Raw genomic sequence first — 14,723 nt, 5'->3', positions numbered from 1 at the left:
GGTCCTCCTTGTTTACTAGCTTCTCTGGCAGTGTAGATTGTAGGCTGGTAATCCTTTACTCTATGTCTAAAATCCACAAATGAGTGAGCACATACATGTTTGTCTTTTTGTGATTGTGTTACCTCGCTCAGAATGGTTTCTTCGAGTTCCATCGATTTTCCTGCAAATTTCAAGATTCCTTTTTTTTTTTTTTCCGCTGAGTAGTACTCCATTGTGTAAATGTACCACATTTTCTCTATCCATTCTTTGGAGGGGCATCCAGGCTGCTTCCAGTTTCTGGCTATTACAAATAGTGCTATGACTTTCTATTGGCTTAAACCCATGTCCAAGCAGTCTTCTCTGGTGAATACCCCCATAACACCTGGGGAGATATCTCAGTCAGAAAAGTACCTTCATGTAAGCATGAGGACCTGAGTTGAAATCCCCAGCACTCACATAAAAGTGGGGAGTGGTGGTTACCATCTGTAATATGGGGCTGGAAAGGTTGAGATGGGTAGATCTTCAGAGCACAGTGACCGGGCAGTCTAGGCAATTAGTGAGCTCTGGCAAGCCCACATACTCGCATAGATGTGCCCACACACACACAAACACACATGTATACACTACACAGACACAGACACAGACACAGACACACACACACACACACACACACACACACACACACACACACACACGATAATACCTTTATTGGAGCAAAGACTTTTTAATGAATATATTTCACAAATACACTGAAGAATCATGCAATGCTGCCTGCAATCCTGGGCCATTAAGTCTACACATTCCTTTGCAACTGGACCTGTGATAGCAGAGCCTTTCTTCTCGCCTTTATCGTTTACTATGACCCCTGCATTGTCTTCAAAATAAAGAAACACCCCATCTTTTCTTTCATACAACTTTCATTGTCAAATTACCACTGCTGGATGGACCTTTGTCCTTAGTTCCCATTTGCCTTTCTTAACTGTGGCCATCATCATGTCGCCCACACCAGCAGCAGGAAGTCTGTTCAGTCGTCCCTTTATGCCCTTCACAGAGATGATATACAAATCTTTGGCACCTGTATTGTCAGCACAGTTGATCACAGCTCCTACCGGAAGACCCAGGGAAATCCGGAATTTTGCTCCGGAGGACCCACCACATCCTCGCTTCGACATCTTGGATGCCTGGAAAGAATCAGAACAGGACAATAATACTTTTTTATTTTAAAGTAAAAAATTAAAAACACAAGCATAGCACAGTAAATGGGTAAACCAACACTGATATTTATTATCACTATCAAGTATTATATGCTGTGTATAACTGTGTGTGCTGTGCTTTTTATGACTGGCAGCATAGCAGGGTTTTTACACCAGCATCATTACAATCATGACTATGATGTCCCTAAGGGCTAGGAACTCTTCAGCTCTAATATAATCCTTTGGGACTCCTGTCTCATATGCTGCATTTCTGAAACATCATCATGCAATGCTAATTCAGTTCAGACACTAGAGAAACACAAACAAAAAGCAGGAGTCATGTTATACATCTAGTTTGGCAGTTTGCTTTCTGAGTTAAGCTATTTATCTTGAGTACCTCTTTGTGTCCTTTCCTACCTAATGGTAGGCTCCGTGTGTGTGTGTGTGTGTGTGTGTGTGTGTGTGTGTGTGTGTGCGCGCGCGCGCGCGCGCGCGCGCCGAGTCAAAATGAGGGCTTTAAATTTGGTCTTTACCATTGAACTATATCCTCCTCAGCCCTGGTTTTTACAAGATCTTGAGATTTCTAGCCTAGGTTAGTCTTAAACTCAAGTTCCTTTTGCCTCAAAAGCCCTGACTAATACCCACAACACTTGGCTAAATTCTCTTTTGAAATATTTTCTTATTTATTTATTATGCATGCAGTGTTCTGCCTGCCAGAAGAGGGCACCAGGTCTCATTACAAATGGTTGTGAGCCACCATGTGGTTGCTGGGAATTGAACTCAGTACCTCTGGATGAGCAGCCAGTGCTCTTAACCACTGAGCCATCTCTCCAGCCCCAACTGCATTCATTCTCAACACCTTTAAAGACATAGGTTCTGGCTTGAGGTAGGGCACAGTCCTACCTCAGTACTTACTGTCTCTGAACTCCAGCCAGTCATGGAAGTTTAGGCAGAAAGCTCTGGGCCCAAAGAACTCATATGCAAAGACTCACCCAGAAGGGTGCTTCCTAGATTTTGTCAATGCTGGCTTTCCTATAATAGTCTCTGTGGCAAGAACCAACAAATCAATAGCCCAGAAGAAGACTGTAATTTGCTTGAGCATGGCAGTTATAGCTGTCACATGCAAGCAACTCCCCCTTCTTCATCACAGAATTTCTGAATGTGAACTTGAAGATCAGAGAAATTACACAAGGGGCCAGAACAGAACTTCAATTGTGGGAATATCTTAGTTAGGGTTACTATTGCTGAGATAAAACACCATGACCAAAGCAACTTGGGGAGGAACTGATTTATTTGGATTACACTTCCATATCACACTTCTTCATCAAAAAAGTCAGAACAGAAACTCAAACAGGACAGGAACCTGAAGACAGGAGTTGATGCAAAGACCATGGAGGAATGCTGCTTACTGGCTTGTTCCTCATAGCTTGCTCAACCTACTTTGTTATAGAACCCAGGACCACCAGGCCAGGGATGGCACCACCCATAATGAACTGGGCCCTCCCTCATCAATTACTAATTAAGAAAATGCCCTACAGGGTTGCCTACAGTCTGATCTTATGGAGGAATATTGTCATTTGAGGCTCCCTCCTCTCAGATGACTCTAGCTTGTCAAGTTGGCATAAAACAGTCCAGCACAGAGCAGGGAGCACAAGAGTGAGCATCCCTCATGCTCAGACAGTGATCCTGCAGCTTCATCTCCATCACATACAAAAACAGACTTAAGCAAAATGACTAGTCCAGGAGACTGAAATGGGATGTGGCAGCCAACTGTGAATATCCACGAAGATATTCTCAGTTCACTGAGATTGTGTGGTTCCCAGAGACAAGAGTGCCTGATTCAACAGTGACACCGTGTGGCAGGACCAACAGTAACAACCAAATCAAGAGCACTGTGCCTTTAGTTTCCCCTGCTGGCAGTTGGTAGTATGCATGAATCCTGGAGTATCTTTCAGGAGTTGTCACAGAAAGGGAAACAGCAGAAAAAGGAAAATGCATTCTCATCATCAATGTTATGAGATCATGGAATGAGTTAAATTAGATATTGAATGTGTACTTCAAGTTACAGAATAAATAACACAGCAGCCTTTCGTGCCTTCCATGATTTAGAAATGTCAGGGGTTCTACATCTGTCAATCCATTTATTTGTTTCAACAAAGTCTATATAGCATGTGTTTGCCTTTAATAACAGAGGAAGCTGAAGATCAGAAATTCAGCAACGTGTTCACAGAAACTCTGGCCAGGGACATTCTCTGATCCAAGCAGGCATGGAACAGCAGGGAGAATTATGCAAGTCTACAAAGTCAAGATTGCACTCCCAGCATGTGGAAATTTTGCCTTCTAGCAATGCTATATCTGGCCTAAATTTCACAAAATACCTACTCAAAGCTGGGCATGATGGTGCATGCCTTTAATCCCAGGATTTGGGAGTCAGAGGCAACCAGATCTCTGTGAGTTTGAGGACAGCCTAGGCTACTTAGTAAGTTCCAGAATAGCCAGGGCTACATAGAAATCCTCTTTCAATAATAATAATATTTTTTAAACTACTAAATGCATATTTATTTTCTCCACCAATTTCTCAGGAGGTCTATTTTTTAAAAAAAAAGCCTAAGTATAACAATAAATAGTATTATTCTTATTATTAAATGCCTGTCTAATTTTCTGGGCACAATAACCTACCTGACTTAATTTATCTTTGCAAAGATCTTCATAAAATGCATTTGTTACACTAAGTGGATGTGGCCTGCCTATCTGTTGCCAGCACAGATGATTTTGAGGATAGAGTTGCCAGAGAGTCAGATGCAATGAGGCACACCTGTAATTCCAACACTTGGGGATAGTAGGCAGGAAGGTCAAGAGTTCAAAGCCAGCCTCTGACACATATTAAGTTCAAGGACCACTTGGGCTACATGAAACGCTGTCTCAAAAAAGACGTATACAGAGTACTATACACATAATAATTTTAATATATTAAATATGTGTCAGTATTACAAGATAGCTAGCTCAAGGTAAAGAAACCTGCAGATACTGGTGCCTTCTCTTACTTCTCCCACTTGGTCCCTGGGTGTATTGATCTGAAATTGTTTGGACATACACTAAAGTAATTAATGGGAAACTGTGGGTGTGTTCCACAAGAATATTTCCTCTGTTTTCCCATAAGCACATCATAAACTTAGAAAAAAGCCAGTGCCCACAAGTCTTGTTGCAAATAAAATCCTAGTGAAATCAGACCTTACTGTGTAAAAGCTCCAGTGCAGCTGACAAAATCACGAGTTGGAAAGTGGAAGTGAAAGAAAACTGAGAACAAATTTATTGTGTAAAATGAGGAGAAAAATTATTTCTCCAAAAATGAATGGAAAGAAAAGTTAAAACTGTAAGTGGTTCAATAGGGAAAGAAAAATGATTACAACTAAACAAAGAAAAGAGTGTACAAAAAATGTAGACACCAGTATGTATCAGTTAGCTATTGCTGCATAACAAAATACCCTAAAACTCAGTAACCCAATACAACAGTCATTTATGAGCACTCACTTTTGCAGAGTTTAGCTGATCTAGGCTGGAGCTGGCCTGGTGCCTTTGCTTCTGTCTATAGATCTACAGGTCAACTGAGAGAACTTTGTCCTACATCCCTGCTGCTTCCTCCGAAGCCAGAATTGAATTCTTATCTGTCAAAGGGGAAGCACAGAGATAATCCTCTGTAGGACTGATAACAGTTTTTTATTTAGAGAAGGAATTAACTCTTAGAGAACTAAGGGTTGGAACAGCTAACATGGGTAAAATTTGAAGATGTTTTGTTACCTAAAACAAGCCAGTCACAAAAAGAGGACTATATGAGTCTATCTACATGAGACTCTTAGAATGTCAGATTGAGACAAAGGAAAACAATGGCTTCTAAGGGGAAGATATGGAGTAAACATTTAAAGGATGTCCAATTTCAGTTGGCTAAGAATGAAAGCATTCTGGGAAGCCTGGGAGTTGTGGTCATCAGTGTACTTAATGCCCTTGCACTTCACACTCAGTGGGTAACAGTGCTTGCTTCCAAATCTGACCACCTGGGTTCAAATCCCAGAAACCACCCAGTGGAAGGAGACAACTGACTCCTCACGTTGTCCTTGGAACTACACAAGTGTGTCATGGTTTGCATGTGCACACACATACACTAAATAAATAAATAGCAACAACAGATTTTAATGGGTTAATGAGATGGCTCAGTGGATATAAGCTCTTGCTTCCGAGCCTGACAACCTGAGTTCCAGCCCTGAACCCACATAGCCACATGATAGGAGAGAACTAATTTCTGTAAACTGTTCTCTGACCTCCATAAGCAAGGTTGTGACACACCACACACACACGAACACACACACACACACAAATACATAAATGTACTTTTAATAATTAAAACATTGAAGCTCGTGTTAAATTCTATAACAATGGAAATACAAAAAGAAAAGATAGAAGGCTATATTGAACCTGAAAAGAGCTGTAGAAAGGTCCTATCTTGGCACCCGGATGCCTGTGTAGTTGGAGCTCAGGATAACCGGCTTTTAATTACAACAGGAGTTTCCTATGAGGGCTTAGAGACAATCAAATGAACCTGTCAGTGTCCAAGGAGAGTAGCTCAGCTGAGTACTCTCCCAGTTGAGTACAGCAAGGTATCATTTATGTAAGTGAGTGAAACACTATGTTGCTATAGGAACACAATCTTTATGTAAATACAAAGGAGTCTAGACACAATACTCAGTCACTATGACTGTCTTTTTTTAGAAAGATGTTAAATTAATAAAGGAGATGTTTGGCTTGATCAGAATGCCTTTCTTAATAGTACCAAGAACATGTTTGGGTGTTTGTATGACTTGAAGTTAAATGAGAAAAGGGCTGCATGTTAGCTTTCTTGCCTAAGTATGTTAACACAAACGGCAGTGTCAGCAGGTTGAGTGCCATTCTGTTTGCCATGGTAAATGCTGAGATTCCTAGCTAATCAGAGGACTGAGAATAAGTGACTCTTGAGCACTCAGCCATAAATGGAATACCTACATCACCTTCCAAGGCTCACAGAACATGAAGGAAGGAGGGGCAGAAAGAATGTAAGAGCCAGAGCCCAAAGGTGGGAATCGGGTGCAATGAAATGCTTAGGTCTTCTGCACATGGTTGTCGTGTGAACTCCCAGCAATGGTGGTGTCCTGCACAAGACAGAGCCCACTAACATTCTGTCATGGGTAGTGGGTGGGGTCATGAGGCCCCACCCTCTCTGAAGAGCAATGGGCAGGTATTCCTCAGTGGTGCGGACACCGGCAAGTTGCCCTTGCTCAAGTAAGTAACTCCCCCAACTGTACTCATGAAAGCAACCAAACTTAAATGCAATAAGGTATGAAATTTTTAAAAATTAAACAGACATGGAAGTAGGAAAGGAACTTGTTGGGAAGAAGGGGGTTGACAAGAGGGATAGGGAGGAAAAGTAGGGTAACAGGGGAGGGTCAGCAGGTAAGATAGCTCACCATGAAAGTAAGGCAAGCTGAGTTCAAATCCCAGGCACCCATGTAAAAAAAGCCAGACATGGCTGCTTGTGCCTAAAACCCTGACATTGGCAAACAGAGACAGGTAGATCCTGAGAACTTGCTGGTCAGACAGGGAGGCTAAAATTTCCTGCTTCATGTCCTGAAAAAGATCCTGTCTCAAAATGATGATGATGATATGACAATGGTGGTGATGGTGATGATGAAAGCGATAGAGAAAAACACACTTTGTCCTCCTTTGGCCTCTCCATGGCCATGCACTCCCACCCACTCACAGGTGTATATGCATATCACAAACACAAAACTTGAATAAAAATTAAAAAGGGAAGGAAAGGCATAGAAGCACTGCTTTTATTCCCACTATTCTGGAGACAAAGGGAGAGAGAGAGAGATCTCTTGAGAGTTTAAGGTCAGCCTGGTCTACATCATGAGTTCCTGACCAGCCAGAAATTATATACTGAGACCCTGTCTCAAAAAATAAATTAATTAAATAAAATTTAAATGTAAAAATCAAAAAGGAAATGGGAGAATTTGATCAAAGTAAATGAAATATATGTATGAAATTATGAAACAAACATTTTTAATGGCAGAGTCTGTTTTATTTGATCTAAGGTTTGAGATACTGTTTTGGTTCAATTCTTTCAATTTCCATAGTCCTTTTTTTAATGTCTTAAATGTCTTAATGGATGAGGTGGCTTATCCATTAAAAGCACTTGCTGTTCTTGTAGAGGACTCAGGTTTGGTTCTCAGCACCCACATGGTGACCCACATCCATCCCTAACTACAGTCCTACTGTATCCAGCCTCCTCTTTGGCCTCAGAGTGCTGCTGGTGGTACAAATACATACCACCATACATACATACACATACATACCAAACATGCAGGCAGAACACTCATACACATAAAATAAAAATAACAAATGCCTTTCTAAAGGTCTCTCAGAGCTACTGCCCTGGTATGTATGCCCTTGGGAGACATGTGGGAAATTGGTGTGCTGCCCTGCCCACCCCACCCACACTTACTCCCTTCCCTCTGAGAGTTGGCACCCTGGGCTGCAGCCTTGCTTCATGCAGTATTGGCTCAGCTCTCTGGGACTCTGCTTTGGATTTCTCTGCGATGCTCTGTGAGAAAACTGCAACCAGGAGTCCAGGAAGCTCCTGGTCAAGCTCAGCCATTGGCTCCTAGTTATGCATAACTTTTACTCAAGTCTCTGCACTTCTGTTTCATTTAGAATAATGAAATATAAATATAACAGTATTAAAAATGTTTAAAGTGTAGCAACGGCTGCTACTATAAGGTTGCTGCAGTTAGGAATAATAGGAACTATTGTAATCTTTGAAAAGCACTGGAGATCATCCAGGAAAGGAAAGCAGGATGGTGTAACACCTGCTTCTCCAACCTGCTTGTAAAATTCTCCAGCATATCATGGTATATATCAGAAAACATGGAGCTTGCCTACTCGGTCTTCCCTGGTTCTCCATCTATAGAATGCCTGGTCCAGCAGATGGCAGAAGAGAACTAAGATAGTGGGAAAACCTGCTCAGGCATTTCATTCAATCTGTGCTCTGAACAGAGCGCATTCATTCTAGTGCATACTCTGAAACAGCCCTGCATGATAACTTCAAAGTCTGTCTTACTGGGTTGTACTAACAAAGATGGGCCTGAAAGTCATGTGAGTGACCACTGCAATGAAAACAGTCTCTCCGGGGTTCTGGACACGGAAATGCCTAGCATGGTGCCATCTGCCTGTAATCCCAGCTACTGCTCCCTCTTATTCACCCCTCCGTGTTAATGTGACTAATTCATTTTAACTTTCAGGTCTCAAAGTAGATTCTATTTCCTCTGAGAAACTATCTCAGATGGTACATAAAAGATTGAGTTGGTATTTGTTTTGTTTGTTACTATACGTGTGTGTGTGTGTGTGTGTGTGTGTGTGTGTGTGTGTGTGTGTACTCAAGCACACAAGGGAATTGTGAAGTAGATGAAGAGCAGAGGGCAACAAGCAAGAGCCAGTTCTCTACTCATGAATTCAAAGAAACTACAGCAACTTGCACAAAATCATGCCGGTCATTAATTACAGCATGAAACCTTGGATGGGGAGGGCTCATGCCCCACCCCTAACTGAGGATCTCTTGGCAACTGAGGGCTGCTGGGGAAAGAGGATTCATTTTTCTTCTGGGGTATGGCTCCTCATTGGTTGCCTGAGGCATGCCGACAATAGACGACTTTAAAAAATAAAATAACAGAAGAAGAAAACATAAAAGTGGGGAGGACACATGCTGGGGACTCTGAAGAAAGGGAGGAGGGAGCCCAGTTGATATTACAAGAAACATCATCTATCTTATGAAATTGCCTAAGAACAAATAAAATATGTTTTTAGATGAAACTACAGTCCCTGAGTCTTGCTGTCTACATCTGTGTGGAGGACATTTGAGGGGTTGAGTCATCATCTGACTTGAAGGACTTGTCCAGGACCTGGGCGGTCAGGAAGGAAGAGGAGGAGATGCAGCTGTTGCAGTAGCCACAGCCCTGTCTACCGATCAGAGGAAGTGGCTTTCTCACATGGGCTCCCACAGCAGACAGGCAACAACGGCTTTGCAGGCCGGACCACAGGCTGCAAAGAGTCCTTAAAGAGCTGCCTCCTGGAGCCCTCAGAGTCACCTACAACCCGGACTAACAGCAAGGCCTTTGTGTGGAGCTCCTAGGGCCCTCATGAGGTCACAGATGGAAAGAGAACTGGAATGTAGCCACTCCTGCACAAGTGTGTGACAGGTACAGAAAGATGTCATCTTATAGGATGACAGTTAATTCTGGTAATATAAATAGTATATAGTCATTGAGAAAATTCTGGGAACAAAAAGAGAAAATTGATAAAACTGAGAGCGTATTATTCTATTACCCAGAAAGCAATAAACTGTGAGAAGGCTTGAACTTTGGCCATGTGATACACTGATGACATTTGTGTGAGTTTTCAAACATTACTTCATCCCCAGTGTTTACTTTAGCTCTGTCATCAATAATTTGATCACCCAGCTCTGTGTCTAAAACCTAATTAAGTCTTCATTTCAGTTCCCCAGGTATTTATTTAGTAATAAATTCACATACTTAATAAGAAAAATATTTCAAATAATTTCACACTTGGATGGATTTCCTAAGATCGGGGTTGGTGAACACTGCTCTCAACATTAGCTAGTCTTAATTAGTGGAAAACATCACTTAGCTCCTGAAGATGTCATTTCCTCATCAATAAAGGATGGTGCTTATCTACAGTGAGACATTTAGAGTCTGAAAGGCAGTTCTGTTTGTTATTACTCTGGAAAAACTGGTATAAACAGAGGCTGCTTCGGGAACTCCTGGATGTGGTCACCCCACCCATCTGAAAGAGATCTGTACCAGATGATCTCAGAGATTTCTTCCAGTCTTGTGTTCTCTCACCCTGTAACAAAATTGTGGGCAGAGAACAGTTGTGTTTGTTTAAACACACACTCTCTGTTCAGACACACAAAGAAAATGATGTCTCTTCTCTGATATCGTTTCACTCTTAATGATCTATGCCATGGTCACTGATAACTCAGAGGAATATTCTTGTGGAAGAAGAGGGAATGGATGGGCTCATATACTCTTCTCCTCCTCGAGCAGATGACCACAGACCATGTAATCTGCTGCTCATCTTTCTTGTTGGAAGGAGGACCCAGAATTGTTGGAGCTTCTGGTGTTGGAATTTATGCCCAATATATTCACTAAGATGAAGCTCTTTTGGCCCTCCCTCTCACAGCTGTGCTCCCTGTGGCCCAGACACTGTTGGAAACTGCTGCATTTCCTTACCTGTTACTGTGAGTTAACACGAGGTGAAAAAGAAAAGGAGGGCGAGGAGGAGGAGGAGAAAAAGTGGCACTGGAAGGGGGTGGGGAGACCAGAGCATAAGAAGAAGCCTGGAGGCAGACCTGCCACTTATGAGTGACAACTTGTAGACCTGTAAAAGTGCCTCAGGAAAGTAAGCACAATTTAAAATAGAGCACCAGGGGCTGGCATGTACAAATCGGTGGTAAAACACTTGCTTAGCACCCAAACATGACCCTGGGGCCAATTCCCAGCACCACTAGAAAACATCAAATTTTAGCTTGGGAATGGTGGTTCGCTCACATCTGTAATCCCAGCACTTGGGAGTTTGAGGCAGAAGAATCAGGATTTCAAGGTCATCCTCTGCTACACAGTATGTTTGAGGTCAACCTGACTCATGACATAATGTCTCATCCTCCCTAAGTATCTATAGACAGTTAAAGGTTTGCTGGAGGAGACTTTGTAGGGTAAAAGGCCTGAGCCTACTTATGGGTTTGAAATCCTACCAAAACCCACCAATCCCTGATCTCAAAATCCCACCAACCCCATCCTGGAAAACTCCATTTCCCCCAAGAAACCCTATATAAAGCCTGTCTTCTGCTCAGTTCCCTGCTGCTTCTCGCCTGAGCAGAGACAGTCACTCTCTGTGTCTCTCTCAATAAATCTCTTGTGTGAGGTTTGTTGTGAGATGTTGACTTTGTCATATTCCTCAGCTTCGGACTGCCAGGAAACTTTTCCCTTCAGAGCTGTAACACTTGCATTGTAAAAACCTTCCCCCTTAGAGCTGACACCTCCATTGGGGAAGCCCTTCCCCCAGAGCAGTAACACAGATATTTTCTTCAGTGGTATAGACACTGATAAGATATCCAAGCTACTGTAAATGGTCCCAGACTGTTGTATAGCACTTTTTTCCAAAGCTCCTTAAAACATGAAAGCTTACAAGGGAGGTGAAACAACAGGATATTGAGAAACAATGTGTATGGGAAGGTGAAACAACAGGATGTTCTAAGGGGTGTAGAAGTCTACCTGCAGGGAAGCTCCTGCTCAGGAAGTAAACAACTCAACAAACCTTCAGGAAGTCCCTGAAACCAACCAGATGCACTAGACACACACACACACACACACACACACACACACTCACACACACACACACACACACACACACGGGTGTGTGTGTGTGTGTGTGTCTAGCCGAGATGCCTGGAAGAGGGTCAGACAAACTGAGCTATGTGGAAAGGACACTCTCCAATCTATTGACTGCCTGTGGATTGTGCAGTGTGCTCCAGGTTCTCAGGGTCCCATGAGCTAACAGCCATGCTGGAGTGGTCTCTGGTGATGCAGCTGTCTTTAGGTCATATCCAGTTCTGTAAGTAACTCCTTACTGAAATCACTATATGTAACCCCAGTAAAAATCATTTTGGTTCACCAAATAGGATTTTAGTGGTATCCTTACTTTGGTCTGTCATTAATTCCCTATCTGACCACCTCAGGCAAACACACACACACACACACACACACACACACACACACACACACACACCAATAATAATAATAATAATAATAATAATAATAATAATAATAAAATTAAAGCTTTTTTAGTAAGTATTGCCAGAGGGCTGGTGAGGAGGCTTCTTTTGTTGCTTTTGCAAGTTCAATTCCCAGTACCCAGTTCACAACAATCTATAACTCCAGTTCCAAGGAATCCAACAACCTCTTCTGATCCCCATGGGCACCAGGTACACAATCAGTGAACATACATGCATGCAGGCAAAATGCTCAAAATAGATAAAATACATAAATACATAAAATAGAATTTTTAAATCTCAAAAAATAAACCCAAAATTTAAAAAGCATGGTGGCGGACACCTTCAATCCCAGAACTCAGGAGGCAGAGGCAGATGGCTCTCTTGTGTATTCAAAGCCAGCCTGATCTATGTAATGGGACCTTATCTCAAAAAAAATTTAAAAAAAAAAGGATGGAAATGATATGTACAACAGGATCAGTGTTTACTTCTAGGAAGAAGAGGAAAATTAAGTAAGAAGTCAAATTTGGCGAGATGGTAGCAGAGATACACAGCGAAACCTTGTCTCAAATTCAAATCAATAACCAAGAAGTGAAATTTGTCTTTTATCTCCTCAGTCTCTGACATTTCATTTATACATACATTGGAATATCTAATATTGACCTGTGTAATGATAAATCCTTCCACCAGCTGCCTGAGTTCCACCCGCCGCCATGTTAGGGCCCCAAGTAACACACAGAGACTTATATTAGGTACAATGCTGCTGGCCAATGACTAGGATTTCTTATCTGCTATCTCTGTCTTAAGTATCAACCACAAATATTAATCTATATATTTTATAAAGACTTACCTAATCGAGAATACTGACAGAATGTGTCCTGTCTTCCTGGCCATCACATGGCAACCCCAGAGAAGAAAGGAGGAGGAAGAGGAAGAGAGCAACTTCCTGTTTATCCCTGCTGATATTCTGAGTCTGCCTGCTATGTCACTTCCTACCTGGATCACAAGACTTCTCTTTACTACATTTCCCAGAATCCTTCTCCTAGTCCTGCCTAACTTGCTTCCCTATTGGCCAACAATACGTTGTTTATCAACCAATAAGAGAAACATATATAGAAGCACTTCCTCCATCAGACCTGATCTTTGATGTGCTTAGGGGAGGTTTTACTTTCCTTTTTACATTTTCCCTTTATATCAGTGCAGGATACTCTCTTCACCTTCTCTTCAGGCTAAACGTATTCTTCCCTCAGGAATGAAATGTCTCTTCAGCTGCTCATTATAGAATTCTTCATCTCGATCTGATGCAAGCGACCTGCATGCCTGGTCCCAGTTTGGCAGTGGCGGCCGGTTCTGAACACCGAACACCCAGAGGCAGCCCAGCCTCCATCTACTGGCCCAGGTAGACCGGGAACTGTTTCGGGTTCTGGTTCATCATCGCTGCTCAGAGTCATCTGAGGCAATCTACCTGCATGCCGGACAGAGTTCGGCAGCAGATTCCGACACCCCGAGGCCCGGGTAACAGCTCTGCCTCCAACTTCCAGCTGGAGGGACCCGGCACGCCTGAACACTGCCGATACTCAGGTAACAGTGACACTTCCATCCACGAGAAGAGAACCGACATCAGAGTATTGGATCTGTTTTCATCTACCAGAAGGAAACCGTGGTTCCACACTCACCAGGAGAACAAGAAACACTTGCTACACCCACCAGAAGAAAGGATGAGAAGAAGACAAGGTAAAAGCACATCCAACAACAGAAGACTCAATATGACACCACCAGAGACTAGGAACCATACACCAGTAAGCCCTCACCATCACGATGCAGATGAACCAGAAGAGAATGACCTTTAAAACATCTTCAGGAAAATGATAGAGGACCTCAAAGAGGACATGAGAAAATCTCTTAAAGAAATTGAAGACAAAACAAACCAAAACATACAAGATATCGACAAATCTCTCAAGGAAACAGTTCAAGACCTAAAAACTGAAATAGAGACAATATAGAAAGCACAATCTGAGGAAATGCTGGAAATAGAAAAGCTGGGTAAATGATCAGGAACTAAGATGTAAGCATAACCAACAGAATACAAGAAATGGAAGAGAGAATCTCAGGAGTTGAAGACATACTAGCAGAAATAGATTCAACAACCAAAGAAAATCTTAACTCCAACAAATCCCTATCACAAAATATCCAGGAAATATGGGATACCGTGAAAAGACCAAACCTAAAAATAATAGGTATAGAAGAAGGTGAAGAAATCCAACTCAAAGGCACAGAAAAGATATTCAACAAAATCATAGAAGAAAACTTTCCCAACCTAAAGAAAGATATACCAATGAAAATGCAAGAAGCCTACAGAACACCAAATAGACTGAACCAAAAAAGAAGGTCACCTCGCCACATAATAATAAAAACACCAAACATACACAACAAAGAGAAAATATAAAGAGCAGCAAAGGAAAAAGATCAAGTAACCTATAAAGGCAAACCCCTATCAGAATCACACCTGACTTTTCCTTGGGAACTCTGAAAGCCAGAAGATCCTGGATAGATATTCTACCTACACTAAGAGACCATGGGTGCCAGTCCAGACTACTATACCCAGCAAAGCTTTCAATCATTATAGATGGAGAAAATCATTATAGATATTCCATGACAAAACCAGATTCAAACAA

General features: G+C 42.1%; 1 pseudogene; it reads right to left on the bottom strand.

The window, feature by feature from the left end:
- Positions 1-736: 736 nt before the first annotated feature.
- On the bottom strand, positions 737-13,008 carry LOC100767222 (annotated as a pseudogene).
- Between the last annotated feature and the right edge of the window lie 1,715 nt (positions 13,009-14,723).

The sequence above is a fragment of the Cricetulus griseus genome, chromosome 3 (genome assembly GCF_003668045.3).
Source record: "Cricetulus griseus strain 17A/GY chromosome 3, alternate assembly CriGri-PICRH-1.0, whole genome shotgun sequence".
Lineage (NCBI taxonomy): Eukaryota > Metazoa > Chordata > Mammalia > Rodentia > Cricetidae > Cricetulus > Cricetulus griseus.
Note: the sequence above shows the minus strand (reverse complement) of the source record. Positions and strands in the feature narration are given on the sequence as shown.